At 28.0% G+C, this 23671-nt stretch overlaps 1 protein-coding gene across 4 annotated transcripts in view; it reads right to left on the bottom strand.

The window, feature by feature from the left end:
- The window catches only part of LOC143074925 (uncharacterized), a 101898-nt gene that overhangs the window by 2015 nt on the left and 76212 nt on the right, over positions 1 to 23671 (bottom strand). For 2 of the 4 annotated variants that reach the window (XR_012978175.1, XM_076250125.1), the window contains one exon: positions 22071 to 22227. The gene's annotated coding sequence lies outside the window, so the exon portion shown is untranslated. Of the gene's footprint in view, positions 1 to 22070; positions 22228 to 23377; positions 23538 to 23671 lie in introns of those variants that run through there. The other 2 variants (XR_012978173.1, XR_012978174.1) reach the window with 2 other exon arrangements.

Raw genomic sequence — 23671 nt, forward strand, 5'->3', positions numbered from 1 at the left:
TTTATTTTATTAACATTCATGAAATTGCTTCATATTTGGTTATTTTTTTTCACAGAAATGATTTTTAAAAATATAGGTAAAAAAAATAGGTTTACAATTGAATAATTTGAAGTCACTTGCCAAAATGTTTTTCTAATCTTGCTGGTAAATTATACAACAACATTTAAATGATGTTCTTTTTGTTCTCAAGGATGAACAACAAAAAGAGAGCTGTATAAGTCTAGAGTTAGCATCATGTCGATAATGATTAAAAGTGACAATATTTCCTTTTTTCATTAATATTTTTGTACTGGTCTGTTATTTGAGTCATTTTTATACTTCATGTTGGAAATTTACACATAAAAGTGAAGAATATTTACTTTCGAAATTGCAAAACATGTTGTTTCACAATATAAAAAAAATATCAATATTTTTAATTTTGTTAGAATATTTTACAAGAACATTAAAATTCTGTTCTTTTTGTCAGTAAGGATGAATAGTTCTGCAAAAATTGAGTATTCTAATACTGTAAAATCAGAAATCATTGCGTGCATTTATCATGGCAATTTTGTCATTTTAGACTTAAATGCGATTTTAATTTATACGATTTTGAGAAAAATCTTGTTTAATTGATATAAGATATTTCAAAATGCGAGTTTAAATTATTGCGTTTACAACTCTGTCGCATTTTTTGCAATAATAAAAACCTCGCATTAATTTCTGAATTTACAGTAGTCTATAGTTACATATATGTATGTTGATAGCGTTAAATAATAACAATATGTCTTTGATTATTTATATAATTTGAACTAGTCTGCTAATTGGGTACTTTTCATAACTTAGATTGATTTATGTAGACATAAATGTGAAGTTTAAGTTTAGAAATTTAATAATTATTGTTGCATAAAACAAAGGTGCCATATGTTCCATTTTATTAAAATACTATACAACAGCATTACAAATCTGTTCTTTTTCTCCCTAAGGAAGAATAGTTTTACCAAAAAAAGAGAGATGTATAAGAGTAGGGTGTACATAAATAACAATAACAAGTGACGATACTTCTTTATTTTTATATTCTTGTACTGCCACAATATTTTGGTAATTCTTACTCAACAACATGGATTTTAAGACAGGTATAGAAATTTAAGTCTAAAGTTGCAAATTTTGATGCCACACAAAAAAAATGTTGCCAATATGTATATTTGTTTCAGTATATCATATAAAAGCCTAAAAATTATGTTCTTTTTGTTCTGAAGGAAGAGTGGTTTTACAAAACTAGAGAGCTGAATAAGTATAAGGTTAGCATTAACTTTGTCAATAATGATTAAAGGTGACAATATTTCTTTTTCTCACTAATATCTTTGTACTGGTCTGATAATTGATTACTTTTTAAACCTCAGATTGGTCTGTTAAACCTAAATGTGAAAAAAATATTAAAAAAAAAAAATGATGTGACATTACAAAAAGATGCAGTTATTAATATGAATATCCATCACAATAAAAAGTTAAAGTTTCTTTTATTTCATTAATATTGTTGAACTGCCATCATATTTTGGTAATTCATACTCCACAGAATTGATTTTAAGACATAAAGGTAAAGAAATTTAAGTTTAAAATTGCAAAATTTATTGCCACACACAAAAAAAGTGCCAAGTTTTCATTTGTTTTAGAAAATTATACAAAGGGCATCTAAATTATGTTCTTTATGTCCATAAGGATGAGTGGTTTTACAAAAATAAAGAGCTTTATAAGTCAAATGTTAGCATTAATTATGTCGATAATGATAAAAAGTGACAATATTTCTTTTTTCAATAAAATTGCATAAAAGTTCTGTTCTTTTTTTTTTTCTCTAAGGAGGAATAGTTTTACAAGACTGATAGCTCTATAAGTGTACTATTAGAAATATGCATATCCATAACAATTAAAAAGTGACAACACTTCTTTTATTTTATTATTATTTTTTACTGCCTTAATATTTGGGTATTTTTATTCCACTGAATAGATTTTATATATATAAAAAAGGTAGTTTTAAATGGCAAAATGAGTTGCCACATGCAAATGAAGTGCCTAAATTTTCATTTGTTTTAAAATCCTATACAACGTCATCTTAATTATGTTTAATTATGTAACGATGAATAGTTAAACAAAAAAAACAAGAGCTCTATGAGTCTATAATCTAAATTGATGTCCAAAATGATAAAAGATGATTGTAATTTTACTTGTGATTTTCCTTTTTACAATATTTTTGTACTGGCCTGACATTTGAGTATTTTTATACCTCAGATTTGCTACACATGAAAGTGAAGAATTTTTAGTTTTCAATTGCAAATATGTTGTCCCATTAATGGAAATAAGTAATATTTCAGTTAGTAATATTCATATCTATCACAATAAAAAGTGATGCCACTTCTTTTATTTTATTAATATAAATGTATGTTTAGAATTGCATTTTTTTTTCCTCAATTTTATTAGAATTTTATATGAAAACATCTAAATTAAGTTTTTTTTTATATTCAATAGCTTAAGAAGAGTCAGATGAGTAATAATTATATCAATCTCAATTAAAAGAGACACTACTTCTTTTATTTTATTAATATTCTTGCACTCTCATTATAGAAAAATGTTTAATTCTGTTAGAATATTATACAACGGCATTATCATTCTGTTATTGAAGCACTAAGGATGAAAATTAAAAAAACATGAAAGTTCTAGTCATCTGTAAGTTACTTATTTTTATGCTAAAAGCATGAAATAGTGGTAAAATGTCTTTTGTTTCTATATATTCCTGACGTTTCTGATAACTGATTACTTTATAAACTTCAGATTGGTTTGTTAGACATTAATGAGAAGAAATCTAAGTTAAGAAATGAAAAAAAAATTGACATTGCATAAAACAAAGATGCTATTTTTTTCAATTTTATTAGAAAACTAAACAACATTAAATTCTGTTCTTTTTGCCAATACGGAGGAATAATTTTACTTAATTGATAGCTTTAAAAGAGTTAGGTGAGTAATATCTATATCGATCTCAATAAAAAGTGACACTATTTCTTTTATTTTATTAATATTCTTGAACTGGTTTCATATTTAGTTATTTCAAAACATGTAGTCTAAAATTGTAATGTTTAATTCTGTTAGAATATTATACAACGGCTTTATAATTCTGTTATTTTTGGTACTAAAGATGAAATGTTTTACAAAAAATGAAAATTCCAGTAGTCTAAAGCTACTTATATTTCTGCTAAAAGTATTAAATAGTGACAAAAGTTCTTTTGTTTCTATATATATTTTTGAACTGGTCTGATAATTGATTACTTTTTAAACTTCAGATTGGTTTGTTACATGGTCTTATTTGGGCCTATTATATCTGACTATGCAGTATGGGCTTTGCTCATTGTTGAAGGCTGTACAGTGACCTGTAGTTGTTAATGTTAGTGTCATTTTGGTCTCTTGTGGACAGTTGTCTCATTGGCAATCATACCACATCTTCTTTTTGATATATATGGTTAGACATTAATGAAAAGAAATTCAAACAAATGATGTCGCATACAATGAAGATGCTAATATTTTCTATTTTATTAAAAAATTATACAACGACATTTAAATTCTGTTCTTTTTGCCAATATGGATGAATAATTTTACTAAATTAATAGCTTTAAAAGAGTCAGGTGAGTAATATCTATATCGATCTCAATAAAAAGTGAACTATTTATTTTCTTTAATTTATATTCAAAACATGTTGTCTAAAATTGTAATGTTAAATTCTGTTAGAATATTATACAACAGCATTATCATTCCGTTGTTTTTGGCACTAAGGATGAAAAAATTTACAAAAGATACAGCAATACAACAAAAAACTAAATGACATTGGATTCATTAAGCTTAATATATATCTAAGATACCTACATAGTTTGATGAAAATCAAAGTTGATTTGAAAAAGTTATTAAAAAATTTAAAGTGTACTATCTCTATTTTGTTCGAACTGCAAATTCTAGCTTTTTTGACCTAGAGTAATTTAATTTTTAAATTTTTCAGCAATACAACAAAAAACTCAATGACATGGGATTCAGTAAGCTTAATATATATCTAAGATACCTACATAGTTTGATGAAAATTCAAGTTGATTTGAAAAAGTAATTAAAAAATTTAAAGTGTACTATCTTTATTTTGTCCCAATTGCAAATCCTAGCTTTTTTATACCAAGATAACTTTAAATTTTTAAATTTTTCATTTTCAGCAATACAACAAAAAACGAAATGACATTGGATTCATTAAGCTTAATATATATCTAAGATACCTACATAGTTTGATGAAAATCCAAGTTGATTTGAAAAAGTTATTAAAAAATTTAAAGTGTACTATCTCTATTTTGTCCGAATTGCAAATCCTAGCTTTTTTATACCAAGATAACTTAATTCTTTTATTTTACAGCAATACAACAAATAACTAATTGACATGGGATTCAGTAAGCTTATTATATATGTAAGATAGCTGCATAGTTTGATGAACATCCAAGTTGATTTGAAAAAGTTATTAAAAAAATTAAAGTGTACTATGTCCATTTTGTTCGAAATGCAAATTCTAGCTTTTTTGACCTAGATTAATTTAATTTTTAAATTTTTCAGCAATACAACAAAAAACTAAATGACATGGGATTCGGTAAGCTTTATATATATCTAAGATACCTACATAGTTTGATGAAAATCCAAGTTGATTTGAAAAAGTTATTAAGTTAGGGTTAGGGTTAGGGTTAACTATCTCTATTTTGTCCGAATTGCAAATCCTAGCTTTTTTATACCAAGATAACTTTAATTCTTAAATTTTACAGCAATACAACAAATAACTAATTGACATGGGATTCAGTAAGCTTAATATATATGTAAGATAGCTGCATAGTTTGAAGAACATCCAAGTTGATTTGAAAAAGTTATTAAAAAAATTAAAGTGTACTATCTCTATTTTGTTCGAACTGCAAATTCTAGCTTTTTTGACCTAGATTAATTTATTTTTTAAATTTTACAGCAATACAACAAAAAACTCAATGACATGGGATTCAGTAAGCTTAATATATATCTAAGATACCTACATAGTTTGATGAAAATCCAAGTTGATTTGAAAAAGTTATTAAAAAAATTAAAGTGTAATATCTCTATTTTGTCCGAATTGCAAATTCTAGCTTTTTTGACCTAGATTAATTTAATTTTTAAATTTTTCATTTTCAGCAATACAACAAAAAACTAAATGACATTGGATTCATTAAGTTTAATATATATCTAAGATACCTACATAGTTTGATGAAAATCCAAGTTGATTTGAAAAAGTTATTAAAAAAATTAAAGTGTACTATCTCTATTTTGTCCGAATTGCAAATCCTAGCTTTTTTATACCAAGATAACTTTAATTCTTAAATTTTACAGCAATACAACAAATAACAAATTGACATGGGATTCAGTAAGCTTAATATATATGTAAGATAGCTGCATACTTTGAAGAACATCCAAGTTGATTTGAAAAAGTTATTAAAAAAATTAAAGTGTACTATCTCTATTTTGTTCGAACTGCAAATTCTAGCTTTTTTGACCTAGAGTAATTTAACTTTTAAATTTTACAGCAATACAACAAAAAACTAAATGACATGGGATTCAGTAAGCTTAATATATATCTAAGATACCTACATAGTTTGATGAAAATCCAAGTTGATTTGAAAAAGTTAATAAAAAATTAAAGTGTAATATCTCTATTTTGTCCGAATTGCAAATTCTAGCTTTTTTGACCTAGATTAATTTAATTTTTAAATTTTTCATTTTCAGCAATACAACAAAAAACTAAATGACATTGGATTCATTAAGCTTAATATATATCTAAGATACCTACATAGTTTGATGAAAATCCAAGTTGATTTGAAAAAGTTATTAAAAAAATTAAAGTGTACTATCTCTATTTTGTCCGAATTGCAAATCCTAGCTTTTTTATACCAAGATAACTTTAATTCTTAAATTTTACAGCAATACAACAAATAACAAATTGACATGGGATTCAGTAAGCTTAATATATATGTAAGATTGCTGCATAGTTTGATGAACATCCAAGTTGATTTGAAAAAGTTATTAAAAAAATTAAAGTGTACTATGTCCATTTTGTTCGAACTGCAAATTCTAGCTTTTTTGACCCAGAGTAATTTAATTTTTAAATTTTACAGCAATACAACAAAAAACTAAATGAAATGGGATTCATTAAGCTTAATATATATGTTAGATAGCTGCATCGTTTGATGAACATCCAAGTTGATTTGAAAAAGTTATTAAAAAAAATAAAGTGTACTATGTCCATTTTGTTCGAACTGCAAATTCTAGCTTTTTTGACCTAGAGTAATTTAATTTTAAAATTTTACAGCAATACAACAAAAAACTAAATGACATGGGATTCAGTAAGCTTAATATATATCTAAGATACCTACATAGTTTGATGAAAATCCAAGTTGATTTGAAAAAGTTATTAAAAAAATTAAAGTGTACTATCTCTATTTTGTCCGAATTGCAAATCCTAGCTTTTTTATACCAAGATAACTTTAAATTCTTAAATTTTTCAGCAATACAACAAATAACGAATTGACATGGGATTCAGTAAGCTTAATATATATGTAAGATAGCCGCATAGTTTGAAGAACATTCAAGTTGATTTGAAAAAGTTTTTAAAAAAATTAAAGTGTACTATCTCTATTTTGTTCGAACTGCAAATTCTAGCTTTTTTGACCTAGAGTAATTTAATTTTTAAATTTTCCAGCAATACAACAAAAAACTAAATGACATGGGATTCAGTAAGCTTAATATATATCTAAGATACCTACATAGTTTGATGAAAATCCAAGTTGATTTGAAAAAGTTATTAAAAAAATTAAAGTGTAATATCTCTATTTTGTCCGAATTGCAAATTCTAGCTTTTTTGACCTAGATTAATTTAATTTTTAAATTTTTCATTTTCAGCAATACAACAAAAAACTAAATGACATTGGATTCATTAAGTTTAATATATATCTAAGATACCTACATAGTTTGATGAAAATCCAAGTTGATTTGAAAAAGTTATTAAAAAAATTAAAGTGTAATATCTCTATTTTGTCCGAATTGCAAATCCTAGCTTTTTTATACCAAGATAACTTTAATTCTTAAATTTTACAGCAATACAACAAATAACAAATTGACATGGGATTCAGTAAGCTTAATATATATGTAAGATTGCTGCATAGTTTGATGAACATCCAAGTTGATTTGAAAAAGTTATTAAAAAAATTAAAGTGTACTATGTCCATTTTGTTCGAACTGCAAATTCTAGCTTTTTTGACCCAGAGTAATTTAATTTTTAAATTTTACAGCAATACAACAAAAAAACTAAATGAAATGGGATTCATTAAGCTTAATATATGTTAGATAGCTGCATAGTTTGATGAACATCCAAGTTGATTTGAAAAAGTTATTAAAAAAAATAAAATGTACTATGTCCATTTTGTTCGAACTGCAAATTCTAGCTTTTTTGACCTAGAGTAATTTAATTTTAAAATTTTACAGCAATACAACAAAAAACTAAATGACATGGGATTCAGTAAGCTTAATATATATCTAAGATACCTACATAGTTTGATGAAAATCCAAGTTGATTTGAAAAAGTTATTAAAAAAATTAAAGTGTACTATCTCTATTTTGTCCGAATTGTAAATCCTAGCTTTTTTATACCAAGATAACTTTAAATTCTTAAATTTTTCAGCAATACAACAAATAACTAATTGACATGGGATTCAGTAAGCTTAATATATATGTAAGATAGCTGCATAGTTTGATGAACATCCAAGTTGATTTGAAAAAGTAATTAAAAAAATTAAAGTGTACTATCTCTATTTTGTTCGAACTGCAAATTCTAGCTTTTTTGACCTAGAGTAATTTAATTTTTAAATTTTTCAGCAATACAACAAAAAACTAAATGACATGGGATTCAGTAAGCTTAATATATATCTAAGATACCTACATAGTTTGATGAAAATTCAAGTTGATTTGAAAAAGTAATTAAAAAATTTAAAGTGTACTATCTCTATTTTGTCCGAATTGCAAATCCTAGCTTTTTTATACCAAGATAACTTTAAATTTTTAAATTTTTCATTTTCAGCAATACAACAAAAAACTAAATGACATTGGATTCATTAAGCTTAATATATATCTAAGATACCTACATAGTTTGATGAAAATCCAAGTTGATTTGAAAAAGTTATTAAACAAATTAAAGTGTACTATCTCTATTTTGTCCGAATTGCAAATCCTAGCTTTTTTATACCAAGATAACTTTAAATTCTTAAATTTTTCAGCAATACAACAAATAACGAATTGACATGGGATTCAGTAAGCTTAATATATATGTAAGATAGCCGCATAGTTTGAAGAACATTCAAGTTGATTTGAAAAAGTTATTAAAAAAATTAAAGTGTACTATCTCTATTTTGTTCGAACTGCAAATTCTAGCTTTTTTGACCTAGAGTAATTTAATTTTTAAATTTTTCAGCAATACAACAAAAAACTAAATGACATGGGATTCAGTAAGCTTAATATATATCTAAGATACCTACATAGTTTGATGAAAATTCAAGTTGATTTGAAAAAGTAATTAAAAAAATGAAAGTGTACTATCTCTATTTTGTCCGAATTGCAAATCCTAGCTTTTTTATACCAAGATAACTTCAATTCTTAAATTTTACAGCAATACAACAAATAACTAATTGACATGGGATTCAGTAAGCTTAATATATATGTAAGATAGCTGCATACTTTGAAGAACATCCAAGTTGATTTGAAAAAGTTATTAAAAAAATTCAAGTGTACTATCTCTATTTTGTTCGAACTGCAAATTCTAGCTTTTTTTACCTAGATTAATTTAATTTTTAAATTTTACAGCAAAACAACAAAAAACTCAATGACATGGGATTCAGTAAGCTTAATATATATCTAAGATACCTACATAGTTTGATGAAAATCCAAGTTGATTTGAAAAAGTTATTAAAAAAATTAAAGTGTAATATCTCTATTTTGTCCGAATTGCAAATTCTAGCTTTTTTGACCTAGATTAATTTAATTTTTAAATTTTTCATTTTCAGCAATACAACAAATAACTAAATGACATTGGATTCATTAAGTTTAATATATATCTAAGATACCTACATAGTTTGATGAAAATCCAAGTTGATTTGAAAAAGTTATTAAAAAAATTAAAGTGTACTATCTCTATTTTGTCCGAATTGCAAAGCCTAGCTTTTTTATACCAAGATAACTTTAATTTTTAAATTTTACAGCAATACAACAAAAAACTAATTGACATGGGATTCAGTAAGCTTAATATATATGTTAGATAGCTGCATAGTTTGATGAACATCCAAGTTGATTTGAAAAAGTTATTAAAAAAATTAAAGTGTACTATGTCCATTTTGTTCGAACTGCAAATTCTAGCTTTTTTGACCTAGAGTAATTTAACTTTTAAATTTTACAGCAATACAACAAAAAACTAAATGACATGGGATTCAGTAAGCTTAATATATATCTAAGATACCTACATAGTTTGATGAAAATCCAAGTTGATTTGAAAAAGTTAATAAAAAATTAAAGTGTAATATCTCTATTTTGTTCGAACTGCAAATTCTAGCTTTTTTATACCAAGATAACTTCAATTCTTAAATTTTACAGCAATACAACAAATAACGAATTGACATGGGATTCAGTAAGCTTAATATATATGTAAGATAGCCGCATAGTTTGAAGAACATTCAAGTTGATTTGAAAAAGTTATTAAAAAAATTAAAGTGTACTATCTCTATTTTGTTCGAACTGCAAATTCTAGCTTTTTTGACCTAGAGTAATTTAATTTTTAAATTTTACAGCAATACAACAAAAAACTAAATGACATGGGATTCAGTAAGCTTAATATATATCTAAGATACCTACATAGTTTGATGAAAATCCAAGTTGATTTGAAAAAGTTATTAAAAAAATTAAAGTGTAATATCTCTATTTTGTCCGAATTGCAAATCCTACCTTTTTTATACCAAGATAACTTTAATTCTTAAATTTTACAGCATTACAACAAATAACAAATTGACATGGGATTCAGTAAGCTTAATATATATGTAAGATTGCTGCATAGTTTGATGAACATCCAAGTTGATTTGAAAAAGTTATTAAAAAAATTAAAGTGTACTATGTCCATTTTGTTCGAACTGCAAATTCTAGCTTTTTTGACCCAGAGTAATTTAATTTTTAAATTTTACAGCAATACAACATAAAACTAAATGACATGGGATTCATTAAGCTTAATAAATATCTAAGATACCTACATAGTTTGATGAAAATCCAAGTTGATTTGAAAAAGTTATTAAAAAATTTAAAGTGTACTATCTCTATTTTGTCCGAATTGCAAATCCTAGCTTTTTTATACCAAGATAACTTTAATTCTTAAATTTTACAGCAATACAACAAAAAAACTAATTGACATGGGATTCAGTAAGCTTAATATAAATGTAAGGTAGCTGCATAGTTTGATGAACATTCAAGTTGATTTGAAAAAGTTATTAAAAAAATTAAAGTGTACTATCTCTATTTTGTTCGAACTGCAAATTCTAGCTTTTTTTACCTAGATTAATTTAATTTTTAAATTTTTCAGCAATAAAAAAAAACAACTAAATGACATGGGATTCAGTAAGCTTAATATATATCTAAGATACTTACATAGTTTGATGAAAATCCAAGTTGATTTGAAAAAGTTATTAAAAAAATTAAAGTGTACTATCTCTATTTTGTTCAAACTGCAAATTCTAGCTTTTTTGACCTAGATTAATTTAATTTTTAAATTTTTCATTTTCAGCAATACAACAAAAAACTAAATGACATTGGATTCATTAAGCTTAATAAATATCTAAGATACCTACATAGTTTGATGAAAATCCAAGTTGATTTGAAAAAGTTATTAAAAAAATTAAAGTGTAATATCTCTATTTTGTCCGAATTGCAAATCCTACCTTTTTTATACCAAGATAACTTTAATTCTTAAATTTTACAGCAATACAACAAATAACTAATTGACATGGGATTCAGTAAGCTTAGGTTTACTTACTATTTTAATAGCTTAAGAGTAGAATAATATTGTAAATGAGTGGAAAACTGGTTTTCTAAATCTTAATCACAAAACACGACACAATTGGTAAATACAAAACTTACAATATGTTTATATTGCAGGTGTTTTAATTATAATTATAAATTATAATAAATTATAAATTAAAAAATCATTAAATTATAATCCTGGTACCTATTGATACCTATTTTAATATTATTATTTTTTTATATAAACACACCTGTTGGTGACCTTCTGCTGTTGTTTTTTTATTTGTCGGGTTGTTCTCTTTGACACATTCCCCATTTCCATTCTCAATTTTACATAATATTTTAAATATATAATATAGTATAGTTACAATAATGAAAAGTTTACCTTATCCATAGCTATTCTTTAATTCTTTTTTATTTTTCATATTAAAATGAACATTTTATATATATGCTTATGTGTTTATTTAACCTAATGAGTATGAGTATGAGTATGAGTTCTTCAACTCAAATAGCCCTTTTATCTCTTGATTAGCCATTTACAATCACAAAGATGCACAAATTACTTATCAAAACAAATAATCACTTAAAAGAATTTAATTATATTCCCTTTAATTTCATATGTTTTATTTTTAATCCAAATAATTATCTACCTTGATTTTTCATTCTTTTTGTGATTGTTTATGGCTAATTAAGAGATAAAAGGACCTTTGAGTAAATAAATTCACACTCATACTAATTGGGTTAAAATAACACATTTGAATATTTAAAAAAAGTTAATTATTGTATGAAACAAAAGAATTAAAGAATAGATCTATACATTTTTTAACTGGTCTAATAATTGATTACTTTCTAACTTCAGATTGGTTTGTTAGACATAAATGAGAAGAAATTTAAGTTCAGAAATTAATATATTGATGTGGCATAAAAAATACATGCTAATATTTTCTATTTTATTAGAAAATTATACAAAGACATTACAATTCTGTTTTTTTTTGGAAAATGCAGAGGAATACTTTTACAAAATTGAAAGTTTTACAAGAGTCAGGTGTGTATGATTTACATTGACCTCAATGAAAGTGACACTTCTTTTATTTTATTAATATTCTTGTCAAATCAAAAAACAAGAATTTGATGTGCCAACTAACCCATATAGTACACTTAAAAATTTAATTGATAACTTTTTTTAACAACCCTTTGATTTAAATCAAATTATACATCTCATGTAGTTTGTGTATTGCCTCAATTCAAAAATAAAAATAATCGTTGTCATAAAACCTAGAATTTGCATTTCAGATTGATTAAGATAGTAAATGTAGTACAATCTCCTGTCAATTCAAGAATTTAAATAATCTTGGTAAAAAAAATTTGCTGTCCGACTCAATTTTTTAGAAATAAATTGAGAATGGAAATGGGGAATGTGTCAAAGAGACAACAACCCGACCAAATAAAAAACAACAGCAGAAGGTCACCAACAGGTCTTCAATGTAGCGAGAAATTCCCGCACCCGGAGGCGTCCTTCAGCTGGCCCATAAACAAATATATACTAGTTCAGTGATAAATCGAGAGATTTGTCATTGCCGATCTATTTATATGAGACGTCCTAAAATTATACTCAATGCGCACTTAAATGAAACAGTTGCCACTTGACGTTTAACTATAAACAAAATCAATCAACCGACATAATAGATTCCAAGAAGAGAACCTCGTATACTTTTTTTTTATTAAATCATTGTAAATAGTACAAATGAATTCAGACATGTCAGTGTTGGTACGGATTCGTTGGTACTTTGATGATGTGGCATAATAGTTTTGTTTTACACGTACACCATCATGAACTCCTATATATGATGTGACTGTTATTATAAATAAAGAGATGAAATTCTGACATTCTCAATTTATTCAGAATATTTTTTGCATTAATGGTTTTCCAATATTATTGATTACGTCTACATTTACGGTCCTACTAAAATGTGAACAGGAGCGCCAGGAGAAGACATTAAGGCGCTCGGTACAATGGTATTCGGGTATATAGATTTGCAAATAAAAGTGCACATATGATCAGTTTTGGTCAAATAGTTTTGTTTTCCAAGTCAGCATGAGGTATTAAAACTACTGAAATTTTGTTACGTATCAATATTTTGAATAAAAGGAGGACACGCTGGTATCCTAAATTTATGCGAACAAAAATTTGTTGTTATTAAATTGCAATATTGCTGTCCATTGTCATGATTATATTATACAATGATTCCTGACATAAAAAATATGGCTGATTAATACTATGCGGGTATGCCATGGTGTATATAGATTTACAAATTAAAGTGCACATATGGTCAGTTTTGGTAATGCGGTCAAATAATTTTGTTGTACAAGTCAGCTGGAGGTATCAAAACTACTGAAATTTAGTTACGTATCAATATTTTGAATAAAATGAGGACATGCTGGTATTATAAATTTATGTGAACAAAAATTTGTTGTTATTATATTGCAATATTGCTGTCCATTGTCATGATTGTATTATACATTGATTCTGGCATAAAAAATATGGCTGATTAACTATGCGGGTATATAGATTTACAAATTAAAGTGCACAAATGGTCAGTTTTGGTGGATGTGGTCAAATAATTTTGTTGTACAAGTCAACTGGAGGTATCAAAACTACTGAAATTTTGATAAGATCAATATTTTGAATAAAATGAGGACATGCTGGTATCCTAAATTTATGCGAACCAAAATTTGTTGTTATTATATTGCAATATTGCTGTCCATTGTGATGATTGTATTATACATTGAATCCTGACATCAAAAATATGGCTGATTTACTATGCGGGTATATAGATTTACAAATTAAAGTGCATATATGGTCAGTTTTGGTGGATGCGGTCAAATAATTTTGTTGTACAAGTCAACTGGAGGCATTAAAACTTCTGAAATTTTGTTACGTATCAGTATTTTAAGTAAAAAGAGGACATGCTGGCACCCTTAATTTAGGTGAACAAAAATTTGTTGTTATTATATTGCAATATTGCTGTCCATTGTCATGATTGTATTATACATTGAATCCTGACATAAAAAAATAAGGCTGATTTTCTATGCTGGTATATAGATTTACAATTTAAAGTTCACATATGGTCAGTTTTGGTAATGTGGTCAAATAATTTTGTTGTACAAGTCAGCTGGAGGTATCAAAACTACTGAAATTTTGTTACGTATCAATATTTTGAATAAAATGAGGACATGCTGGTATCCTAAATTTATGCAAACCAAATTTTTTTGTTATTATATTGCAATTTGGCTGTCCATTGTCATGATTGTATTATACATTGAATCCTGACATAAAAAATAGGGCTGATTAACTATGCGGGTATATAGATTTACAAATTAAAATGCACATATGGTCAGTTTTGGTGGATGCGGTCAAATAATTTTGTTGTACAAGTCAACTGGAGGTATCAAAACTACTGAAATTTTGTTACGTATCAGTATTTTAAGTAAAAAGAGGACATGCTGGTATCCTAAATTTATGCGAACCAAAATTTTTTGTTATTATATTGCAATTTTGCTGTCCATTGTCATGATTGTATTATACATTGAATCCTGACATAAAAAATATGGCTGATTAACGATGCGGGTATAAAGATTTACAAATTAAAGTGCACATATGGTCAGTTTTGGTGGATGCGGTCAAATAATTTTGTTGTACAAGTCAACTGGAGGTATCAAAACTACTGAAATTTTGTTACGTTTCAATATTTTGAATAAAATGAGGACATGCTGGTATCCTAAATTTATGCGAACCAAAATTTGTTGTTATTATATTGCAATATTGCTGTCCATTGTCATGATTGTATTATACATTGAATCCTGACATAAAAAATATGGCTGATTTACTATGCTGGTATAAAGATTTACAAATTAAAGTGCATATATGGTCAGTTTTGGTGGATGCGGTCAAATAATTTTGTTGTACAAGTCAACTGGAGGCATCAAAACTACTGAAATTTTGTTACGTATCAGTATTTTAAGTAAAAAGAGGACATGCTGGCACCCTTAATTTAATTAGGCTAACAAAAATTTGTTGTTATTATATTGCAATATTGCTGTCCATTGTCATGATTGTATTATACATTGAATCCTGACATTAAAAATAAGGCTGATTTTCTATGCTGGTATATAGATTTACAATTTAAAGTTCACATATGGTCAGTTTTGGTAATGTGGTCAAATAATTTTGTTGTACAAGTCAGCTGGAGGTATCAAAACTACTGAAATTTTGTTACGTATCAATATTTTGAATAAAATGAGGACATGCTGGTATCCTAAATTTATGCAAACCAAAATTTTTTGTTATTATATTGCAATTTGGCTGTCCATTGTCATGATTGTATTATACATTGAATCCTGACATAAAAAATAGGGCTGATTTACTATGCGGGTATATAGATTTACAAATTAAAATGCACATATGGTCAGTTTTGGTGGATGCGGTCAAATAATTTTGTTGTACAAGTCAACTGGAGGTATCAAAACTACTGAAATTTTGTTACGTATCAGTATTTTAAGTAAAAAGAGGACATGCTGGTATCCTAAATTTATGCGAACCAAAATTTTTTGTTATATTATATTGCAATTTTGCTGTCCATTGTCATGATTGTATTATACATTGAATCCTGACATAAAAAATATGGCTGATTAACGATGCGGGTATAAAGATTTACAAATTAAAGTGCACATATGGTCAGTTTTGGTGGATGCAGTCAAATAATTTTGTTGTACAAGTCAACTGGAGGTATCAAAACTACTGAAATTTTGTTACGTATCAATATTTTGAATAAAATGAGGACATGCTGGTATCCTAAATTTATGCAAACCAAAATTTTTTGTTATTATATTGCAATTTGGCTGTCCATTGTCATGATTGTATTATACATTGAATCCTGACATAAAAAATAGGGCTGATTAACTATGCGGGTATATAGATTTACAAATTAAAATGCACATATGGTCAGTTTTGGTGGATGCGGTCAAATAATTTTGTTGTACAAGTCAACTGGAGGTATCAAAACTACTGAAATTTTGTTACGTATCAGTATTTTAAGTAAAAAGAGGACATGCTGGTATCCTAAATTTATGCGAACCAAAATTTTTTGTTATTATATTGCAATTTTGCTGTCCATTGTCATGATTGTATTATACATTGAATCCTGACATAAAAAATATGGCTGATTAACGATGCGGGTATAAAGATTTACAAATTAAAGTGCACATATGGTCAGTTTTGGTGGATGCGGTCAAATAATTTTGTTGTACAAGTCAACTGGAGGTATCAAAACTACTGAAATTTTGTTACGTTTCAATATTTTGAATAAAATGAGGACATGCTGGTATCCTAAATTTATGCGAACCAAAATTTGTTGTTATATATTGCAATATTGCTGTCCATTGTCATGATTGTATTATACATTGAATCCTGACATAAAAAATATGGCTGATTTACTATGCTGGTATAAAGATTTACAAATTAAAGTGCATATATGGTCAGTTTTGGTGGATGCGGTCAAATAATTTTGTTGTACAAGTCAACTGGAGGCATCAAAACTACTGAAATTTTGTTACGTATCAGTATTTTAAGTAAAAAGAGGACATGCTGGCACCCTTAATTTAATTAGGCTAACAAAAATTTGTTGTTATTATATTGCAATATTGCTGTCCATTGTCATGATTGTATTATACATTGAATCCTGACATTAAAAATAAGGCTGATTTTCTATGCTGGTATATAGATTTACAATTTAAAGTTCACATATGGTCAGTTTTGGTAATGTGGTCAAAAATTTTGTTGTACAAGTCAGCTGGAGGTATCAAAACTACTGAAATTTTGTTACGTATCAATATTTTGAATAAAATGAGGACATGCTGGTATCCTAAATTTATGCAAACCAAAATTTTTTGTTATTATATTGCAATTTGGCTGTCCACTGTCATGATTGTATTATACATTGAATCCTGACATAAAAAATAGGGCTGATTTACTATGCGGGTATATAGATTTACAAATTAAAATGCACATATGGTCAGTTTTGGTGGATGCGGTCAAATAATTTTGTTGTACAAGTCAACTGGAGGTATCAAAACTACTGAAATTTTGTTACGTATCAGTATTTTAAGTAAAAAGAGGACATGCTGGTATCCTAAATTTATGCGAACCAAAATTTTTTGTTATATTATATTGCAATTTTGCTGTCCATTGTCATGATTGTATTATACATTGAATCCTGACATAAAAAATATGGCTGATTAACGATGCGGGTATAAAGATTTACAAATTAAAGTGCACATATGGTCAGTTTTGGTGGATGCAGTCAAATAATTTTGTTGTACAAGTCAACTGGAGGTATCAAAACTACTGAAATTTTGTTACGTTTCAATATTTTGAATAAAATGAGGACATGCTGGTATCCTAAATTTATGTGAACAAAAATTTGTTGTTATTATATTGCAATATTGCTGTCCATTGTCATGATCACATGTATTATACATTAAATCCTGACATAAAAAATATGGCTGATTTACTATGCTGGTATATAGATTTACAAATTAAAGTGCATATATGGTCAGTTTTGGTGGATGCGGTCAAATAATTTTGTTGTACAAGTCAACTGGAGGCATCAAAACTACTGAAATTTTGTTACGTATCAGTATTTTAAGTAAAAAGAGGACATGCTGGCACCCTTAATTTAGGCTAACAAAAATTTGTTGTTATTATATTGCAATATTGCTGTCCATTGTCATGATTGTATTATACATTGAATCCTGACATTAAAAATAAGGCTGATTTACTATGCTGGTATATAGATTTACAATTTAAAGTTCACATATGGTCAGTTTTGGTAATGCGGTCAAATAATTTTGTTGTACAAGTCAGCTGGAGGTATCAAAACTACTGAAATTTTGTTACGTATCAAAATTTTGAATAAAATGAGGACATGCTGGTATCCTAAATTTATGCGAACCAAAATTTTTTGTTATTATATTGCAATTTTGCTGTCCATTGTCAGGATTGTATTATACATTGAATCCTGACATAAAAAATATTGCTGATTTACTATGCTGGTATATAGATTTACAAATTGAAGTGCATATATGGTCAGTTTTGGTGGATGCGGTCAAATAATTTTGTTGTACAAGTCAACTGGAGGCATCAAAACTACTGAAATTTTGTTACGTATCAGTATTTTGAGTAAAAAGAGGACATGCTTATACCCTTAATTTAGGCGAACTCAAATTTGTTGTTATTATATTGCAATATTGCTGTCCATTGTCATGATTGTATTATACATTAAATCCTGACATTAAAAATAAGGCTGATTTTCTATGCTGGTATATAGATTTACAATTTAAAGTTCACATATGGTCAGTTTTGGTAATGTGGTCAAATAATTTTGTTGTACAAGTCAGCTGGAGGTATCAAAACTACTGAAATTTTGTTACGTATCAATATTTTAAATAAAATGAGGACATGCTGGTATCCTAAATTTATGCGAACCAAAATATTTTGTTATTATATTGCAATTTTGCTGTCCATTGTCATGATTGTATTATACATTGAATCCTGACATAAAAAATATGGCTGATTAACTATGCGGGTATATAGATTTACAAATTAAAGTGCACATATGGTCAGTTTTGGTGGATGCGGTCAAATAATTTTGTTGTACAAGTCAACTGGAGGTATCAAAACTACTGAAATTTTGTTACGTTTCAATATTTTGAATAAAATGAGGACATGCTGGTATCCTAAATTTATGCAAACCAAAATTTTTTGTTATTATATTGCAATTTTGCTGTCCATTGTCATGATTGTATTATACATTGAATCCTGACATAAAAAATAGGGCTGATTAACTATGCGGGTATATAGATTTACAAATTAAAATGCACATATGGTCAGTTTTGGTGGATGCGGTCAAATAATTTTGTTGTACAAGTCAACTGGAGGTATCAAAACTACTGAAATTTTGTTACGTTTCAATATTTTGAATAAAATGAGGACATGCTGGTATCCTAAATTTATGCGAACCAAAATATTTTGTTATTATATTGCAATTTTGCTGTCCATTGTCATGATTGTATTATACATTGAATCCTGACATAAAAAATATGGCTGATTAACTATGCGGGTATATAGATTTACAAATTAAAGTGCACATATGGTCAGTTTTGGTGGATGCGGTCAAATAATTTTGTTGTACAAGTCAACTGGAGGTATCAAAACTACTGAAATTTTGTTACGTTTCAATATTTTGAATAAAATGAGGACATGCTGGTATCCTAAATTTATGCAAACCAAAATTTTTTGTTATTATATTGCAATTTTGCTGTCCATTGTCATGATTGTATTATACATTGAATCCTGACATAAAAAATATGGCTGATTAACGATGCGGGTATATAGATTTACAAATTAAAGTGCACATATGGTCAGTTTTGGTGGATGCGGTCAAATAATTTTGTTGTACAAGTCAACTGGAGGTATCAAAACTACTGAAATTTTGTTATGTTTCAATATTTTGAATAAAATGAGGACATGCTGGTATCCTAAATTTATGCGAACAAAAATTTGTTGTTATTATATTGCAATATTGCTGTCCATTGTCATGATTGTATTATACATTGAATCCTGACATAAAAAATATGGCTGATTTACTATGCTGGTATAAAGATTTACAAATTAAAGTGCATATATGGTCAGTTTTGGTGGATGCGGTCAAATAATTTTGTTGTACAAGTCAACTGGAGGTATCAAAACTACTGAAATTTTGTTACGTATCAGTATTTTAAGTAAAAAGAGGACATGCTGGTATCCTAAATTTATGCGAACCAAAATTTTTTGTTATTATATTGCAATTTTGCTGTCCATTGTCATGATTGTATTATACATTGAATCCTGACATAAAAAATATGGCTGATTAACGATGCGGGTATATAGATTTACAAATTAAAGTGCACATATGGTCAGTTTTGGTGGATGCGGTCAAATAATTTTGTTGTACAAGTCAACTGGAGGTATCAAAACTACTGAAATTTTGTTACGTTTCAATATTTTGAATAAAATGAGGACATGCTGGTATCCTAAATTTATGCGAACAAAAATTTGTTGTTATTATATTGCAATATTGCTGTCCATTGTCATGATTGTATTATACATTGAATCCTGACATAAAAAATATGGCTGATTTACTATGCTGGTATAAAGATTTACAAATTAAAGTGCATATATGGTCAGTTTTGGTGGATGCGGTCAAATAATTTTGTTGTACAAGTCAACTGGAGGCATCAAAACTACTGAAATTTTGTTACGTATCAGTATTTTAAGTAAAAAGAGGACAAGCTGGCACCCTTAATTTAGGCTAACAAAAATTTGTTGTTATTATATTGCAATATTGCTGTCCATTGTCATGATTGTATTATACATTGAATCCTGACATTAAAAATAAGGCTGATTTACTATGCTGGTATATAGATTTACAATTTAAAGTTCACATATGGTCAGTTTTGGTAATGCGGTCAAATAATTTTGTTGTACAAGTCAGCTGGAGGTATCAAAACTACTGAAATTTTGTTACGTATCAAAATTTTGAATAAAATGAGGACATGCTGGTATCCTAAATTTATGCGAACCAAAATTTTTTGTTATTATATTGCAATTTTGCTGTCCATTGTCAGGATTGTATTATACATTGAATCCTGACATAAAAAAATATTGCTGATTTACTATGCAGGTATATAGATTTACAAATTAAAGTGCATATATGGTCAGTTTTGGTGGATGCGGTCAAATAATTTTGTTGTACAAGTCAACTGGAGGTATCAAAACTACTGAAATTTTGTTACGTATCAGTATTTTGAGTAAAAAGAAGACATGCTGGCACCCTTAATTTAGGCGAACAAAAATTTGTAGTCATTATTTAAATGAATTAAACTATTGCTGATTGTAGCTGCATAGTTCAAGGATGTATAACTAACAAGGACGTATACACCTAACATCAAATATACTTATTTTCAAAAATATACATAATATGATTGAATTTGATATCGGAATATATATATATATTCAGTGCCTGTTATCATTGTAACCGAGATCGTTTTTATAATAGATAGATTGTCAGATCACAGATAAATTTGTGTTACGTTCTGTGCGTACTTATTTTCAATTATTTGTGTTTAATCCTGTTCATAAAACGGAAGTATTAATTTTCAAATTACTTTATTTTCGATGTTTCTACTACGAAACAAAGATATTAAAAATATATTTTTTTTTAAATCAACGAAGAGCGGTCCTGGTTACAAGTTAACTTAGTGTTGACCAGACCAGTCAAAAGTTAACTTGGGAACAGGTCTGGTTTTGATCGGATTTGTTCAAGCAGAAGTTAACTTTGTGGCAGGACCGGTTTCCAAGTTAACTTAGGTTAACTTTATGACAGGACTGGTTCCGAAGTTAACTTATGTTAACTTATGACAGGACTGGTTCGAAGTTAACTTATATCAATAGCGGACCTGTTTCCAAGTTAACTTTTTGGCAGACATAAAAACAGTCCTAGGTCCAAGTCCGCTTTTCAAGTTAACTAGATTTTGGTCCTAGGACTGGTCAGAGCAGTCCTACATTCGGTCACAGGTTAACTTTGACCAGTCCAAATGACTGGTTATCAAGTTAACTTGCTGTACAGGTTAGGAGTGCACCCATCTGTACATATATGTGCCTCAAAATCATTATTTTTTTAAATAAAATTAGTTATTATTCAATATTTATATTGAAACATTGCCTACCGGAAATGCATGTGTGCAGAGAAAATCATTCCACAAACATGGTTGATTTTTTATCCCTTGTACTTACAAACAGCCTCCGATCGATCATTAATGATGTTATTTGTTTGTTTTTATCAATGATAATCACATAATCTTACCTAAAAATGTTCACCGATTGTCCATAAAAAGTATTAAAACTGTTTTTTTACATCTTCCTGATCTTTGATCAACTTGTAACTTGTATTCCAGAACTTCCTCCAATAAAGGAGCACCTCAATCAATGAGTTTCCACCACCAGTTCAAAAGTACATATATCTGAAAGATTAAAATATAAAAGTCACACAGGTAGACATCAATCATCATTTAAAGGAATATTAAAAGTGTTTTGTTTATACATATGTATCGGCATAAAAATATGAGCTAATTCAATGTCCTGAAATTTAAAATTTAAAATATTTCCTCGATATTTACAGTTTATTTTCATGTGTATATATATATATGATCAGCAGAAATCGTTCTTCTGCATGTTTGCTGGTTTTACTTAAGATAGTTAACTTTTATCTGTATAACGCAGTGTAGTGTGGCCACGTACCCACACTTACTGCTTCATAGGACTTTATTGGGCTGAGTTGTAGTAAGTTTCAGTAAAGTGTGGCCAGATCCAGGCTTACTCTGTGATAAATGATGACATATATTTAGCCTGATGAAACCCTCTGGCGAGTTCCTTAGATGTCACCTATAAGTGCATGTTAAAGGAAGGGATGGGATCCCACTAACATGTTTAACCCCGCCACATTATTTATGTATGTGCCTGTTCCAAGTCAGGAGCCTGTAATTCAGTGGTTGTTTATGTGTTAAATATTTGTTTTTTCGTTCATATTTTTATACAAATAAGGTCGTTAGTTTTCTCGTTTTAATTTGTTTTACATTTCCATATCGGGGCCTTTTATAGCTGACTATGTTCATTGTTAAAGGTCGTACGGTGACCTATAGTTGTTAATGTCTGTGTCATGTTGGTCTCTTGTGGATAGTTGTGTCATTGGCAATCATATTTATACCACACCTTCTTTTTAAGTACACATGCAAAAAATATCGAAATAGAACAGCACAGACTGATATTGGACATACTGTTATGCCTAAGGGTAGGATTTAAGATTGGTAGGTTTTTATGTATCATGTTTCATTCTTTTCTTGTGTTGATCAGAGAATTCATTTCTACTTTCACTTTCATTTTCGTGTTCCAGAACTCTGAGCTGCACTGTTATATTTATGAACGGACTATGCATATGAACACTTTATATTTCAGGTATCGCGGCCGTATTGTATTGTATGTATTATATTATTGTTTATGGGAAATATTGATAGATCATAGGACAGGGTTCGTTCTCACTGTTTGACCAGAGGGGTACTTTGACAGGATCCCAGCTTTAGTTTGACCCGTATATCACTTGTCCCTTTTGCTCACCTGTTTTATTCAATCATGTTAAGGGTCTTTAATGTAACCAAGATACGTTTCCACTAAGGGTTATTCTTGATAAGCCCATACCTCCCCTTTTCCCTCGACAGTTGTGTATTTCTATTTGTTTTTGCGCCATGTTCTATAGTATTGCCGTGGGAACTTCCGGTTTTAAGGACCAATCGGAATGGACAGAGATAACCTAGTTTCCAGAACCCGGTATCATGTATATTTAGAATTAAAACCAATCGCTACGTTAATTGAGGGTGGTACTGAACACGGAAACACGTGAAATAAAAATTG

The sequence above is a fragment of the Mytilus galloprovincialis genome, chromosome 5 (genome assembly GCF_965363235.1).
Source record: "Mytilus galloprovincialis chromosome 5, xbMytGall1.hap1.1, whole genome shotgun sequence".
Lineage (NCBI taxonomy): Eukaryota > Metazoa > Mollusca > Bivalvia > Mytilida > Mytilidae > Mytilus > Mytilus galloprovincialis.